This window comes from Perognathus longimembris, chromosome 2 (assembly GCF_023159225.1).
Source record: "Perognathus longimembris pacificus isolate PPM17 chromosome 2, ASM2315922v1, whole genome shotgun sequence".
NCBI lineage: Eukaryota > Metazoa > Chordata > Mammalia > Rodentia > Heteromyidae > Perognathus > Perognathus longimembris.
Genome location: NC_063162.1, coordinates 148,260,117 through 148,278,076, shown reverse-complemented (window position 1 = coordinate 148,278,076; position 17,960 = coordinate 148,260,117). Strand labels below are relative to the sequence as shown.

Sequence of the window (17,960 nt, the reverse complement as noted above, 5' to 3'; positions counted from 1 at the left end):
CTGTTTCCAGCACAACAGGAAAGAATGCTTCCTCCGCTGTTTTGTGTTTTAAGTTGGGAGCAGGTGGACTGGGACACTCTTTCCAAAGGGGAAGACTAGATAGATGCCTACAATAAAATTGACAACCATTGACACAGGTTGTACATGAGTCCAGTCATCCTTTGCAAATTGTCTTAGAGTGATTACATTGTGTGGGCATTATGAATTAATAATAATTCAGAATTTATGTGTATAACTTTAAAAAGTGTTTCATGAGACTTTTGGAGGTTTTTCAAACAATTAGCATCAATTAGTTGTACACGTGGGTTTTCTTTTAACCTGCTCCTCCCACATACAATGTACCTTCAGAAGACCACCCCCAGCCTCCTCCCTTCTTCCCAAACCAACTTCAACAAGCATCACTGTTCCAATTTTACCTGCAGAGATGAAGTACTTTGACCAAATTCCCCTTCCTCTCCCCTCTCTGTTCATCTGTTCATCCCCCCGCGACGCCCTCCGTCCACATCCCATCTAGGATCTCTTTCATACTCCTGTCATTCATTTCTTAAAGTGTATCTTATTTCTTCAAAGGGGGTTCACCCTGGCATTTCTCACAAGCATGTACAGTACTCTCATCAAGTGGATTTCCCTTGCATATTCTCACTTTCCACCCCCCACTAAATGCTCTGAGCATATGCCATCCTCACTCATCAGTATCCATCATTCAGTATTGTCCACCCTCTAACCTCCTAGTGTCTCAAAGAGTACCACAGTATGTGTGTAAATGGATTATATATTATTTAACATATGATACACACATCGTACATGTACATATGTATGTGTGTATATATAAGACACACATATATAATGCATAAATGATCCTATCTGTTTATGCACGTATCTATATTTTAGACCTAAAATGCATAGCATCTACAGATGTCTAGCTTGTGTGCTGGCCGTGAGCAGTTGCATTTTCTGGACTAGCAACCGTAGCTTCAGAAACCTACAGTGAGAAGCCATAAAGGGAAGTGGGTGTGGCCAGAGGCAAGGTCTGAGGACAGGGGGAGAGGAGCACTGGGCGAGGAGCCAGGCTGTGTTAGGGTGAAGCTAAGGCAGGACTCATGGAGAGATGCCAGGAGCAAGGCTTGAGCCGCACGCAATGGACAGCTATTGAGCATCAGACAAAACAAACCAAATAAAACGAAACTGCTGGGTGAAAGATCAACAGACACAAATATAGATGCCCTGGGTATACATATTTGTGTGCGTTTTCCCGTGTGGAAATGCTCAAGGAAGGCAGGCATGTTGCTGTGGAGAAGACAGGAGCCCCTGGAAGGAGCAGGACCTCTTCAGACTGTCTTCATAAGAACCTGGTTGAGAAAGCTCCCCAGGACTCACCCCTGGGGGAAGGGGGAGGGGCGAGGAGAAGGAGGGAGGCCAGGAAACCGAGGCTGGCAGCCACAGATGGACGCTGTTTGAAGTCCTAGCAGAAGCTTGATAATAAGCCTTGATTTCTAACATCATATTTAAAATTTTACCAAATAAACAAGTGAACAAACATCCCCTCCCAAAGCCCAACAAATACAGTTTACAAGCTAAGTACTGTCATTTATTTGCATTATATTAGAAAGAGAAAAAACAAAACAAAGGACAAGGAGAAAGTGACAAGTTAGGGGCCAGAACTCTTGTCTTATTCCAGCACAAACTCTCCTGTAAGAACAGCACAGGAGTGAATGGCAAGTAGGGCAAGTGGGGGAAGAGAGTCAGAAATGAACTTGGTTTGTCAAGGTTTTGGTACGGGAAGTGTGGATCACCACAGACAGTAGGAAGATAGTGGTGGGGCAGGCAGCTCAACTTCAATACCTCTCTATCCTTAAGTCAGACAAGTCACATTGCCCTAAGAAAGTGCATCTCATGGACTCTTTCACCATCCCATGTGTCAAAGGCCCAGGAGTTGACTTAGCCTTTGTGTGATGTCTCCAAGTTTAGATCCTTGAAGGACTTGAGGCTTTGCCAACCATGGCTCTGTTTCTGGCCAGACTTACTGTTGTCCTCCATGTTTTCTTCTGTTGTTATTCTGATCAGAGTGGCTTTTTTTTTTTTAGTTTGTCTTTTTTTGTCACAAAGACAGGAAGGGGCACCAGGAGGAGGCTTGTGACTTCTCTTTAGCTTTGGGACTCGATTATTTTCTGCTATTATTTACCCTGTCAAATATGCCTGACTCTGGCTTTTTGGACCTGCAGAAGATCAATCTGGAAAGTCAGAGATTGAAGGGAGGAAGATGGGCCTGAACTGGACATGACAAAGCTTGATCTGTGTGTCTGGTTTATAGCTCCGGTGACCCATAGCAACAGGTTGTTCTCAACCTGTAGGTTTTCCATCTGTTACACTAGCTACAACTCTAGTGCTTTAAAGTCATTTGATTGGTAATCTATGGCATTACACTAAAAAAAAAGCTGGAGAAGAGAAAGAAAAATTAAGCAAATGGATACATTTATCCCCTTTAAATAAATCTTTGGCTCTTTTACCCTTAAATCCACCCAGATTTACAACTGAGTGTTGATAATTGCTAGAAATACAAATGAATTTTACAGAATAATTGGCCCTATTTTAAGACCCTCTTTAGAGTGCATGCTACATAGTGTGGTTATAAAGCAATAAAATAGATTTTTTTTGCACCTTGTTTCCGGAATTCGTTCTCATTATATCTAGTCACACATTGGGTATTTTGTGAGCATAGCCCACATTTTATACTTTGAAGTTCTTTTATAGTTTGTAGAAGTTACAAAATAATAGAATTAATTGCTTTGAATTTAGTCATTTTGTGCTGGGCAAATATTGATTTCTTTCCCAACACCTTTAATTTCTAATGGAGCTTGAAATTAACTTTAGATTTTAATTCTATTTTATTCTGGGTTTGTACATCAAGGCCATTAATAATGTTGGGAGAGTGCTGAGGGAGGTGTTTCTGAGCCAGAAGCTCAGGGTGAGCTCTGTAGCCCTAGACTTCTATTCTGTCATTCACAGGTAGAAGGTGTGAGACTGTATATCTTTGCAGTGTTTTCATGAATGAATAATGAAGCCCCTGGGCATTTGCTGAAGGTTTTGTCATATGTGTGATAGATGCATATTTAATTAGGATAAGCAAAAATGATCAGGGCACTGATTTCCACGAACCAAACAGACCTGGGATATGAGCTTGCTACTCAGAAGGTGATTGCTTACCTTGTTTAAAAGAAAAAAAGATACATTATGTACCTATAAGATAGAACACATTATAGATAGTAGACACATATAGATTCCATACAAGTGCCTTCATACTAGTTAATTAAAATGTGAGTTTACACTGCACTATTTGTAGTCATGAAAGTAAGCTTCTGAGGTTCCAAAACTTTCTTAATAATTTATCTATTTTTGTGTCAGTATTGGGCCTTGAACTCGTGGTCTGGGTGCTGTCCTTTAGCATTTTTGCTCAAGGCTTGTGCCCAACCGCTTGAGTCATAGCTCCATTTCTGGCCTTTTGATTGTTATTTGGAGGTTAGAGTCTCTAGACCTTCCTGCCTGAGTTGGCTTTGAACTGAGATCCTCTTTTCTCAAACTCCTGAGTAGCAAAGATCACAGGCATGAGCCACTGGCACTCTGCTTCTTGCTTAATTATATTATATTGACTTTATAAAACAGGGACATTTTCATTAGTTTCCTCAGAAATGCTTTGGAGCCTTTGTTTCTGCCTATATGTAGAGGGGAACCTTCCTATAGTCTCTCCTGTAGCAGCTGCTGTGGGCTGGTAGGAGCCAGTGGGGCACCATGGCAGTGGCGACTCCTGGTTCCACAACCAGGCCTGCCAATATTTGACTGACTTAACTGCTCCACTGCCACAAACAGTTTCCAGGTTCTAGAATTTCTGGTGTTCTTAGAGTTGAAAGAACTTATGCTAGAAGGAAGGCAGGCTAGAAGGACACGGAATTCGCAAGGTAGACAGTACATGGCTTGAAATCTTGACTCAGGAACTTTGAACTTCCATTTTGTAAAATCTGTAAGTTGGAATACTAAGAACTTCCTTCCTTAGATGCAGCTTTTGTTGACTGCTATCTTTTGTGAAAGGGGTTTAGTTATGATATTATATTATAAAATGATGTGCTTAAAACGTATTCACCCCTTGTGTTTTTCTTTCTTAACCCCAGTTGACCTTCCTTTACTTTCTCACTAAGGTTTTATATGGCTTTCATTACAACTTTTACTTATCTCCCATGATACACGTTGACATTCTTCAACCCCTTCACCCTCTTGTATTCCCTGCTCCACTCTTTGGTCCCCTCTCAAACAGTCCTCAATTTTGTTGTGGATTTATAGGCATACTTCTTCATTTTAGATTTAAATTCCAGGTGTGAGACAAACGCTGACTATTTGTCTTTCTGAGCCTGGGTTACTTTTGCTTAACGTGATAATCTCCAATTCTCTATATATCCCTGTAATGAAAAAAAATTCATTTTCTAAAGTCAGATCTATCTATCATGTACGTATGTATGTATGTATGATTGTATGTTATATATGTATGTATCTATCTGTTTATCTTTCATCTATCTCATGTTTTAATTCATTCATCAACTGATGAATACCACTGTGTGCTGTGGTCCTTTACTTATAATATATGCTCAGGATTATGTGGTAGTTTTATGTTTAGATTTTACAGAATCTTCCAATTGATTCCCTCCACCCTGATTTCTGTTGGGGACAATGTGACCTTACATTTCCATCCATGGCCTTACATGGAATTTTGAAGACAATGAACAAACTCAATACCTACACATTCCTCTCTATTCCTGTCAATTTCTTCCATCTACAATGATGGTTAAAAATTGAAAAGTTAGTCATTAAAGATGTATTCTTAGGTTTTGTTAAAAAAATGAGAGTCATTGTAAGGCTCAACACAGTCTTCTGGGAGAAAAAAACAACTGTGAATGACATAAAAAAACAATAACAAAAAAGCATGTAAATGTCACCGAAATCATCCAGATAATAAGTGCTGCTGGAAAATTTCTCTTAAAAGGAAAATTACTTTTTAAAATTCCAGAGGCATGTAAAAAAGTTAACTTTCAGGTTGAGTGATGGGAAGAAAGAATGCCAACTGTTCATACAGAGAGAAAGCTTGTGGCAAAGGTGAGGAAGAGGGGGTTTGGAGGGGAGGCTGGGGATGGCATGAGCAAAGGCCCCAGACCCAGACCACGAGGGGCAGGTAGAGCCAAATACAGACACATGGTCAGGAGAGGGAAGACAGCACTCCACAACACTCCTGATCACCCTCAGCCTCACGTCCAGTTGTATTCGGAAACACCATCTTTTCAAATGCAATTGGTTAACATGAGTTAATTCCACATTAGCTCCAAGTTCAGTGACTAATGTCTAGGAGGAGGACGGGGAGGGGGAGCTTAACACACAAGACACACAGGAAACAGGCTGCATGAAGGAGAAACAGCTCTTAGGCCCTGAATTCAAGCCTTAGTAGTAGGACAGGCAAAAGAAGGAGGAGGAAGAGGAGGAGGAGAGGAAGGAGAGGTAGGAGGGGGAGGAGGGGGATTAATACAGACACAAGACCCACAGGAAACAAGGCCGCATGCCGAAGTGGAAATCTGAGCACTGTGTGTGTGAGATGCAAAGGGCTGTAGAAATCCTCAGTATGTGGGAGCTAGGAAAGAGAAGGCAGGAGATGAATTTTCCTAGAGTAAGCATGTCCCTGATTTTGGCCTTCTCAACCCCTGAATTAGGAGAGTTTCCTTTATTAAACTAGTAAGAGATGGGTCCTCAGTTACGTCTTGAAATGTGAAAGCCCAGTGTCTCATCCCTTGGAATCATCAAGAAGCTCCGCACACCTCTCTCCCTCTCACTTGTCTTTCCTTCTGCTTTCTGACCTTGAGTCCAGTGATTCTCACAAGTCAGTTGTTGCTGCTGTTGATGCTTCCTTTCCATGCTACTTTCCATTTCTTTAAGCTTCACTGAGATATGATTGACAAAGTTGTCTAAGTATATAATGAGATGGCTTCATATATATTATATTATCAAGTGATTACTATAATCAAGATAATAAATCCACCATCTCACATAATTACAGTTTTTTGAATGTAAGAACACTTAAGATGTGCTCTTTTAGCAAGCTTCAAGTATGTAATACCTCACTGATCACTACATGCTGTGCATTTAATTCTCAAACTTACTTCTTTTGTGAGGGAAACTTTGCACCCTCTGATCTACTTCTCCTCATTCTTCTTTGCCCAACTTCCGGCAGCCTCCATCATTCTGCTCTCAGTTTCTACTGACCCTGACTTTTGTTTATTTTTAAAGTTATCTAGATCACTCGTAGCATGTAGTATTTGTCTTTTCCAGTGTGATTTATTTCACTTGCCAAATGTCATCCAGGTTCAGTCATGTTCCTATAAATGTTAGGGTTTCCATCCCCCTTCCCACCAAGGTTGCATAATACATCTCTGTGTATGTATAACCTAATCCTTTATTTCTTTTGCCGTCAATGAACTATTTGGCTATTGTAAGTAATGCTACAATAAAGAAAGGAGTGCAGTTTTTTTTTGTTTTTTTTTTTTGTTTTTTGAGATATATTGACTTCGATGAGATACCGTACAAACTTCCTTTTCTTTGGACCCATAGTTGGAAATTGATTTATTTCTATTTGAGAATCTTAGAATGTTTCCACAATAGCTATCCCAACATACTTTACCACCAGCAAGATTTAAGAGTTCCTTTTCCCCTACGTCCACAACCATCCTCAACAATTTTGCTATGTTTTGGTAATAGCCATCTTAAAAGATCTCAAATAATAACTCATTGTGGTTTTGATTTGCAGTATTCTGATATTAGTGATTCAGATTTCCATGTGCCTCTTTGTCATTTGTTTATCTTCTTGGGGAAATGTCTATTGAAATCCCTTACCCCCTCCCCCCACTTTTAAGTTTCTGGAGTTGATTGAGTTTATTGAGATGAATGAGTTTTTATGTGTTTTAGGCATTATCTCCTTATGAGACAATGTGGTTTGAAACTCTTTTCGTCCTTTTATAGTTCTCTTTTCATTTTTTTTTTTTTTTGGCCAGTCCTGGGGCTTGGACTCAGGGCCTGAGCACTGTCCCTGGCTTCTTTTTGCTCAAGGCTAGCACTCTGCCACTTGAGCCACAGCGCCACTTCTGGCCATTTTCTGTATATGTGGTGCTGGGGAATCGAACCCAGGGCCTCATGTATATGAGGCAGGCACTCTTGCCACTAGGCCATATCCCCAGCCCTCTCTTTTCATTTTGTTGATGGTTTCCTTTGCTGGAGCAAAGCGCTTTGGTTTGATATCATATTATTTGTTCATTTTTACTTTTGTTGCCTGTGCTTTTGTGGTTATATCTAAAGAAACAAAAACATTGTCAAACCTATATTAGAGAGCCCTCCTCCATGAGTTCTTCTAAGAGTATTATTGTTTCAGAGCTAACATTTAAATTCTTTACTCCATCTTGAGTTTTTCTATTATTATATTAACTATTGATTATTATATTGTATTAATTATATTATATTTTAGCACTAGAGATCAAACCAAGTACTTTACAATGCCAGGCAAGCACTCTACCACTAGCTACACTCCTAGTTCTATTTTGAGGTTCTATTTTTGTGCATTAGATTCAGTATGTTGCAATATTTTTAATCTGTCTTTGCATGCAGATATTCAGTTTTCCAGCACTATTTATAGAAAAACTATCCTTTTCTCATTTTGTGCTCACATGTCCTGTCAAACACTTGTTAATCATATACTCATGGATTTATTTATGTTATGTCTCCTTTGTTCTAGTGATTTGGGTTTTTATATGAATACCACATTGCTTTAATTAGTATATATTTGAAATATAGTTTTAAATAAAGTAGTACAGTATTCTTGTATTTCTTCTAGTTTTTCAAGATTGCTCCGGCTAATCATGATCCATACAAATGTTAGAATTGTTCTGTTTCTGTGAAAAAAATGACATGGGCACTGGGTAGGAATTGCATTGAATCCAGGGATTACTTTGGGTAGTAAGGGAATTTGAAGAGAATTAATACTTTCAATTCAAGACTATAGGAAAACTTTCCATGATGGTTTTGTCATTTTCAGTTTCTGTCATTAATGGTTTATAGTTTTCACCACCTTGGTTAGATCAGTGCTGTTTTTTTAAAATGATCTTTAGCTAGTTGTACAATAAGGAGTTGCCATTTAACAAAGCAGTTTATAAATATAGTGCATCTTGATGGATGTGAACCCTTTTACTGTTCACATCCATCCCTCCCAACCTACCTCTTCCCAGACTTGACTTGATTTTGTAGGGTAAGCATTGAATTCTTAACTGCATTCTCACCCTCTTCTAATTAGTTCTTTTAAAAATGCTACTGTAAATGGGACTGTTTTCTTTCTTTAATTTTTATTTTCTCTCATTTTTATAAAGGTGATGTACAGAGATGTTACAGTTACATAAGTGAGGTAATGAATATGCTTCTTTTGGGGCAATGTCACCCCTTCCCTTGAAGGATTATTTTCTTGATATTACTTTCATACAATTCAAGTTACTGTATGTACAGATTTTTGTACATTTCCTTTGGTATTGAGAAACTTTGCTACACTCATTTGTCAGTTCTAACAACTTTGTTGAAGTCTTTGTGCATGATCTTAAAAGAGAGACAATTAACTTCTTTCTTCATGACTGGGATACCTAGTCACTGTTCTGGCCAGAATTTCCAGGGTTACACTGGACAGGTTTGAGAGAGAGCCTCCTTGTCTTCAGCTCTTACTCTTCAGTAGGGCATTGTCTATGCACATGTCACATAAGAACTTTTGTATGTTGAGGTTACATTCCTCTAGTCCTAATTTGTCAAGAGTTGTTTTTTTTTTTTATAATCAAGAACACATATTAACTTTAATGGTTTTTTTTTTCTGCCTGTGTTTAAATGATCGTATAGAGTTTATCCTTCATCTGCTAGCAGGGAACACCATATCCATTGATTTTCATAGGTGGAAACATTCTTGATCCCTAGGGATTAGCTTCTCTTGCTGCCAGTGTATGCTGCTTTTTGTGTGCTCTCAAATTAAATCTTCTAGCATTCCATTGATGACATATGCATCTATGTTTATCAAGGACACTAACCTGTAATTTCCTTTTCTTGGACTGTGCTTGTGTGATTTTGATGTTAAGGGAAAGATAAAATGAATTTGAAAGTGTCATGATATTTTCTCTACAACAAAACCTGGCACAATGAAAGACATCAGTATACCAAAGCCAGGGATAGTACCAAAAGAAAGGTAAGTTATCCTTTGATAAAGATACGCACATGATTTTGTGACGCTGAAACCCTCTATTATGTAGGAGACTAGATCATTAATTATAAATTCATCTTTTTGTTGTTTGAAAGGTACAAGTTATGCAGAAAATACAGTTCAATTCATTAAAGTATTTATTCAATAGTTAACCAAATTTATAAGTACCACTGTTCAAAGATTTTAAAAAAATGTCATGTTCAGTTGCATGAATTGTGGCAATGGTTAAAGAACTTATTTCAATGCAATTTGGACAACATAGGTAGAGGGATGGATGAAGTGTACCACAATATGTATGCATTAAATGACAAAATTTTCATTTCTCAAATGAATACAAGGGCTGTCAATATGCCTGGTGAAATATGAGGAGCTTGACTGGTCTACTTTCGCTAATATTTTCAATGCAAAAATGTCTATACTTTTGTCTTTGAACAGATTTAATGACTGATTTATGATCTCTCTTATTGTTTCTAGTGCATGGGATGTCTTTCTTAATAAGGGAGAAAAGATTAAATGCCAGTAGTATATTTAAGAGCCTTTAATTTATAACTTTGATTTTTATTGGTAAACTATATCCAAAGAGACATGAATCACTCCTATCACCATTAAAGAAACTTACTCAAATTTGCTAAGGAAAAATTACTATTTTTTTAACTTCAGTTATAAAATACCTTTTGCCTTAAGCATATACTTGAGTTTAGATTAGGCAGTAAAGTTATTTTAAAAATAGATAAGTTTCTATTTGCTTTAAACCACATCTCCATGGTGCCTAGGGCCACTGGAAATACACAGAACCTTCTTTGTTTGCTCATAAGCCACATTGTGGAAGGCAAAGGTCTAGAAATTCAAGTGTCCTTGGCCTTGCAATTCAAAGGTTAAACTATCTCTCCATATCTTCTCCCCCATCATACCAACCCCTCATCTCTAGTCTCTCTTCTCATTTGAAAAAAAACTTATTTATTTATTTAATTTATTTTCGAAAATCTTATTTTATTGTAAAGGTAATGTACAGGGGATACTTTACATAAGTAAGGTAATGAGCACATTTCTTTTCCAGCAGTGTTACTCGCTTCCTCATTTTCTCCCGCTTTTCCTCCCCCCCCTCCCCCCTTCCAAGTTGTAAAGTTCATTTCCAATATTGTGTCTACTGAATGCTGCTGTCATATGGGTTCACCCTTTGTCCCATTGTTTCTATGATTCCCCTTCCCTTCTCCAAATTCTCTTCCCATTTTATTTTATTTTATTTGTTGCCAGTCCTGGAGCTTGGACTCAGGGCCTGGGTGCTGTCCCTGGCTTCTTTTTGCTCAAGGCTAACACTCTGCCACTTGAGCCACAGCGCCACTTCTGGCCTTTTCTGTTTATGTGGTGCTGAGGAATCGAACCCAGGACTTTGTGCATGCTGGGCAAGCACTCAGTTGCTAAGTTACATTCCCAGCCCCTCCCTTCCCATCTTAAAATTTTATTTTAAATTCTTTTTCATTATTTTTTAAGTGATATACGAAGAAGTTTCAGTTCAACATGTCAGTTTATGAATTCATTGCCTCTTGATCAATGTCACTCCTTTCAATCTATCTCCCCCATCTTTGCCGATTAACTTGTTGCCAGGCCCCAGGGTTTCTTCTATCCTTGCCAAGAGGAGGGCTAACCTCCTTGCCTTTCATCCAACACCCCATTTCTAAAACTATTCCTTTTTTAAATTCTTGATTGAAAAGTGGAATGTAGCCACACACTTGAGAAAAGAGCCAAGATAGATCTCCTGAAAAGGAGACTGTAAGAATTCAGCACTGCATGGGTTCAGCTTAGTTTTAAGGCATAATCTCTGACCTCAATGTACCAGAATCTCAAGAGTCTTTGTAAAATCTCTGTTAAATTAGTCCTCCTCAAAGTTTGTGTATTTATGTTTATTTTTTAAGTCTCTGGACAACAAACTCACCATTCTAACAAATGTGACTTCTACTTTTTGCCTTTTTGGGAGGCAAAGGGTTTCTCAAATTTCAAGTGATATTTTTCCCCACTGGGTTTCCTAATTAAGAAAACAAAACAACAGCATAGTCTTCTTAAACTAATAAATAGGAAGACTGTTGGAATCCCAATGATCCCAGCATGAAAATTACAGTGTGTATAGATTAAATGTGGTGCTGTTCTATTCCCACATGTGATATCGACGTTAATCAAGTGTCAACATGAACCCATTCCTTGGGTAAGTATCCACATGGGGTAGAATTTAAGACTTTTATTCATTTATCTCATCTTAAGAGAAGTGGCACATGGGGCAGCTAGGGTGATCGGAAGTATGGAAAGGAAGCTCCATTTGCAGTGAGAAAGGAAATCTGAATGCCAGGTCTCTTGTAATTCTTTTTGCTAGACTAAATAAATTACATGGACTTTGAATTCACCTACTTTGACTGTATTTAAGGTCTTTTTTTTGACAAGCCTGGAGCTTGAACTCAGAGCCTGAGCACTGTCCCTGGCTTCTTTTTGCTCAAGGCTAGCACTCTGCCACTTGAGCCACAGTGCCACTTCTGGCCATTTTCTATATGTGTGGTGCTGAGGAATCGAACCCAGGGCTTCATGTATACAAAGCAAGCACTCTACTAGTAGGCCATATTTCCAGCCCTTAAGGTCTTTCATTAGCTAACCTCTTTGTATGAGGGATTCGGGGAAATATTCTCTATAACTAAACATTGTTCCTTGGTTGTGGATAGCAAGTCAAATGATGTTCCATGGGGCTTCCACTCTATTTTCTCCCCGTGGATCACCTGGTATCATTACTCTTATTTCTTAGCTTTGTTTTAAACCTCAAATCTTGTTGAGGCTGCAGAAGTGAAACTCAAGGAAAGTGGTCTCTTTCAGTGGAGTGGTGGCGATGTCATTGGGGTTGAGCAATGGTGTTGAGATTGTAGGGGAGGGTGCGTCTGCAGGTACCCAGGCGGTGGTGGGAATGGCCATAAGGAACGGTGAGGAGAGGGGCCATCGTCCTGCATCCCTTGCTTATTGCTGATTTGTTTTTCCTCCAGTCCTTCATTTTTCTCCATGCCTTCGGGATGATGATATTTGACTCCTTGGCAACATGGTCAGTGAACAATATTGTAGGTCCAATTTTCCCATCAGATGCACCGGGTGTGCATATACCCCCATGAACAACCAGGCAGCACACGTTGCTGCCTGAATTTCCCATCTACCTTCCTTGAAAGCATTGGGTACATTGCTGTCTGAATTTCCCATCTTCTTTGAGGGCATCGGGTACAGGTGCAGTGACCAGACTTCCCTTTGTGTGGGAAAGAATGCTCATGATTGAGATTCTCATGCTCATGGAAGTGCAGGACACTTTCATTTCCTTTTCATGTGGTCTAAATCAGCTTAATTTAAACAATTCACGAAGATAAAAAATTTAGTCCTTTGGGACAACAAATTTATAAAAGTTTCCCAAGCGATCTATCTTTAGATAATGAAAGAACTTGCAGGAAAATCAAACTGCCCAGATTCAATTTTCCTTAATTCAGAAAGTTTACACCTATGTCACTCAGGCTGTAGTAAAGCTTTAATATGCTTGCATTTTCTGAATTGGGATAGGTTTTCCATTGGATGCCTGACTGTTCTCTCAGTGTTATCACTCAGGGGCAGATCGCCATATGGTAGAAAACACACAGAAGTGCTTCCAAAGCTTTGCATTCTGTTGCTGTCATGTGGGTAGAAAGAATCTTCTTTTTCCTGGCCAAACTACTGGAGGTGCTTCATTGTCTAGTCTAACTGCCTGGCTTCACTTGACCATATAAGGTACAAGGGAAAGTTGTTCATATGGTTTAACAAGCAAAGCACACTTAACTGATATTGCAACAGGCTCAGATAATGGTGGAAAGCACTATTAGGGTATTTTGATAGGGTTTTTGAGCAATGACAGCAATTTTGCAGGTGCCAATGTTGCCTGACACTGAGTATTTGCATCTGTGGTAACAAGAAAAGTCTTTGAAAAGTAGGGGAGGCATATTTTGGTTCTGTTGTAAAACTGGGACAAAATTAGATGATGAGAACAATAGACAACAAGCCATTGGATTACTTTACTTGAAAATAAGATTACATTCTTTAGTCAAACCCATATCCATGTATAATGTTTTACTTGACTACCCTAAAAGACTTTGGGATCAAAGGTTTCACTAAAACTTGAAAGAAGTCAGTCCCAAAGAAGTAAATGATCAAACCTTTGTTTTTTCTGAAATTTTCTGCAGTCTTTATAAGTAATTTTGCTTCTTTATTAATGATCATTATATTCATGGGATGTAACTGGGGATATGATTTAAAGAGGTATAGTAGTTCAATTTAGATTCCAGTAATCCAATCTATAATCTCTCCACATGTATTTGTAGGGAAGGAGTGGGAAGGAAGAAGGAAACTTGAAGCCAGAACAGTAACATGAATAGAAGAGCTTTGCCCACAATTTTGTTAATCTTCTTCTTCTTCTTCTTCTTCTTCTTCTTCTTCTTCTTCTTCTTCTTCTTCTTCTTCTTCTTCTTCTTCTTCTTCTTCTTCTTCTTCTTCTTCTTCTTCTTCTTCTTCTTCTTCTTCCCTGTCCCCTTCCTCTTCCCCTTCCCCTCCCCCTCCCTCTCCTGCTCCTCCTCCTCCTCCTCCTCCTCCTCCTCCTCCTCCTTCCTCATTGTCAAAGTGAAGTACAGAGGGGTTACAGTTTCATGTGTAAGGCCAGTACATTTCTTATCCAACTTGCTACCTCCTCCCTCATTCCCCCCCATCCCCCCTCTCCCCCCTCCCCACTTCCCTCTTCCCTCCATGAGTTGATTAAAGGAAGTGGTAATGCCTTCTTTAGGTTTTCTTCATTAGAATGGCTCCAAGTCATGGCATTAATTACTGATTTTTTTTTCATTCTTGACCAGAAAATCCTGGTATCTTTGTTTCAAGCAGTAGAAATGTGACACATCTGAGTCCCTCATCTTGAGACAGATTCCAAGGAGAAGAAGCTTCTGCTACTTTTAGCTTAACCATCACAAAGTCATCTCAAAATTAGTTTTTATTACCTACACTATGAACTTAAACTATAAGCTAGAGAAACCTAAGTATGTCAAAAATATTCCCCCTCCATTCAGAAATAATGGAATCATCCCACTGTAGAAAAACTTTAATGTTATTTGTATTTGTATTTTTTTCTTTAGTAAAAGTTGGGGTTGAGCAATGACAGCCAAGGAGATAGCTTGATACTGAAACAGCATTATCCTTTCATTAAACTACTGTCTGCCTTTGCATCCTGGTGATCTTTCTGGGAAATGCATTTTTCTCACAGTATTGCATAGAAAGTATGCTACACATTTTCCAAAACCTGTAGAGTATTCATTTTCTTTTCATTATTTATAATGAAGCAGCCAGGCACCAGTGGTTCATGCCTGTAATCCTAGCTACTCCAGAGGCTGACAACAGAGGACCATGGTTGGTAAGCCACCCTGGTAGGAAAGTCTGAGACTTCTATCTTTACTTATCATCAAAACATTGAAAATGGTGGTGTGGCTCAAGTGGTAGTAAGCCAGTCTTGAAAACAAAACCTAAGAGAAAATACCTAGGCAGCAAGTTCAAGCATCATACATGCACTCATGTGCACACACACACACACACACACACACATACTCACACACTCACACAAATAAAATAATGAAACAGGGCAATAGTGTACAAGGAAACCAGCTATACAAAACAATGCAGATTTGCAGCATTTACTGACTGCCACATTTAAAATTTTTCCACCACGGCCTGGTTCAAGTTACTGAGGTCCAACAGTCAGTTCACAAAGTTCCTGAGGATTTAATGATTAGTTCTTTTACTCTTCAAGCGCCAAGAAAGGATCTTAGCTTAGTTAAAAAAAAATACTTGAATCCTACTTGAATCCTTCTCCAACTATATTAACTCACTTTTTTTTCTTCTCTCTCATAATATACATACACACATACATATATACACAAACATACATATGCATTATACCAACTGGCATAATACTATACCAGTCTGGTACATAAAATACTTGCCACTTTCTATTAATATACTAATATTTACTTTTTATTCTTTTTCCATCTTTTGATGACACTGTCTACTCCATAAGGTAAAGGGATTTTGTGTGTGTGTGTGTGTGTACCTGCATGTGTGTTTGTATATAGTGTGCCACATAAAAACAGACATGTAACATTATTGAAATTAGAACTATCTATAAGTTACTAATATTCCTATGCACCAAATCTATACAGCAAAAGCTTTGCAATAAGAACTTGGTGACTAGGGTCAATATAAAAATCAAAGCTGTATGAATTGGAGGAAGTTCAAAAGAACAGAGAAGGGATAACTGTTATTTTCAGTGGAGCTTTTTGAGTGGATCTAAACCCCCTGAAACTCCTTCCTTATCTTCAAATTCAACCAGATTCTTTCCCTGGGTTCTTTGGCTTTACAACCCAACTTGACAAGTGTGTAGAGGTGAGTGTTCTCTATTCTTTTTTTCCCCACTGTTCCTCTGTTCTCAGAAGCTTGGATAAGAAAATCACTGGGATTCAAACTACAGGGGGATTTTAATGCGTAATGGCGACTCCCTCAAGACCAAGCTGTGGCATTTAACAGCCCCAAGAAAGATGTGGGATTACAGCCTAGCTCCACTGCATATGCATTTACACATCAACTTCTTTTTACCCCACCGAGGCTCAAAGAGAAACTATCCAAAAAGTCTTTGTAAAACTGAAATGAAATCCTTTTTTCCCTATGTTTAAGCTTAGCCATAGTTCCAAAGTAAAGCATGAAAGGAAGGATTAATTTGAAATTTGGGCTGCCTTGGAAATGGAAAGTCCTTAGGCTATGCTTCTCCAAATGACCTGCACTCTTTTAAGCCAATGTAATTTATTTGGTGGTAGCTGAAAGATAGTAGGGCCTTTAAATCCCACGCCAGCGTGCCCACACAGGTGGCAGCTGCCCCGTTCTTTCCAGGTGCTATCTGTAGATGTCAGGGGGCTGGGAGCAAAGGAGCTACTGGGTGACTTTTTAATTTTGTTTTTAGTAGGTGTGAATGCACGAAGTGTCGCTGCTTGGCGTAGTGTCCCTTTCTCCTCAGCCCTCCAAATCTAGTCAGACAGAGCTTCCTCCTCTCTCTCTCTCTGGTCCAGGGAGCACTCGGAAGCCAGCCATCAGCCTCTACCTTCTGACTGCACCTGCTCAGTGCCCAGCCCCACCCTTGTGTGTCCGGGGAGGTAGGATAGCAATCTGGGCAGTCGCTACAGAAAATACAGAGAGAACCCAACCAACTACCAATTAGAAGGGAGGTGATTCATCAGAAAATGTAATTTGCAGAGGTAAAAATATAGTCGCTTAACACTGCAAACGAAAAGTGTGCTAACACATTAGGTAATTATGAGTTTTGGCATGTATCTACCTTTATCCATATTTTCTAAACATGAAAAATGAAAAGCAAAAAAAAAATAAAAAGAATCCCACTACACCAGAAAAAAGTAAGTGTACGGTGGAATTATCTCTCATTCACAATCGCGATGAATCAAAGCTGGGGGAAAGGATTCCACTTAAAAGGAGTTTGGTACCGGAGATTGAACCCAGGGCCTCATTTGCAGACATTGAATTGCCAACCCTGAAGATATTTTCCTCCACGATTTCCGTAGAGCATGGATATGCATCTCACAGGATAAATCACATGATTCATCTCAAATTCTGCACCATGTTTAAAGCCGCTGTCTTCCTTATTATTATTTACAAGTCAGCACACAAACATAGCGATTTTTATTTCACAGGAGCTCATTCTGTCTCCCAGCAAAGTAGGCACCTGTCCTGTGGCCCAAGTCAAGCCTTTTGTTGGAAATGACTCAGCTGCCCACCCCCATTCCCACACGTCTTTCCCCGAGGGGCCTGGAGAGCAGCTTGGGAGGGAAGGGGTGGCAGATAGCTAGAAAGTTATAGCGGAGGGAGGGAAGTCAGGTGTGGAAGGTAAAATGCCTGATGCTTAGTATAGACAGCCAACCTGTCTTAGGACTGCTTGATTTGGAGGCAATGCTAACATACTAAGTTGATGTCACTGATTCCTAAATTATGTCCCCACTAGCATTCTCAGTGCCAGAAAATCAATTATATTACAGTATTAGGCAGAACTGTATTTCTTGTAGCATTTGTGCCATGGATCAAAGTGCTTCTGAGGGCAGTAGGTTTTAGGTAGCACAGTGTCGGTTACTGGAAAGGGACTTCACTTTCCACTAGGGTGTAGTAGACTGGAGTAAAATTTATAGTTTAAAATGTTAGGATTGAGTGTATCAGCACCAGACAACAGCCTGTAGAGCTCTTAGTTGTCTTTACATACTTAATTTTATTTTTTGTTTCAACACTGGGTAGTAAATGCTCTTCACATGGGCTCTGTGGCCACAGCATGATCTATTCCTTCTTCGTATTTCAGAATGCAGAAAACACATAACTGTAAAATTAGGAGAAAGTTGCAGAGGCCATCTGTCCTGTATCTCATTACTGCCACTGACACATGAGCCTCCATCTTGATTTTCATCAAAGATACCCAGAAAGACACTTTTCTCTCAGAGTACATAACTGACATTATTTTTTTCTTGTTTATACATGCCCATCTCAAAACCTCACCTATCTCTGTCAAATATCAAAAGACTCTCGT

At 39.2% G+C, this 17,960-nt stretch overlaps 1 protein-coding gene and 1 pseudogene across 1 annotated transcript in view; both read right to left on the bottom strand.

Moving 5' to 3' along the window:
* The window catches only part of Cntnap2 (contactin associated protein 2), a 1,597,185-nt gene that overhangs the window by 615,661 nt on the left and 963,564 nt on the right, over window positions 1-17,960 (bottom strand). The gene's annotated exons all lie outside the window — the stretch shown is intronic.
* Window positions 10,836-10,975, bottom strand: LOC125347470 (annotated as a pseudogene).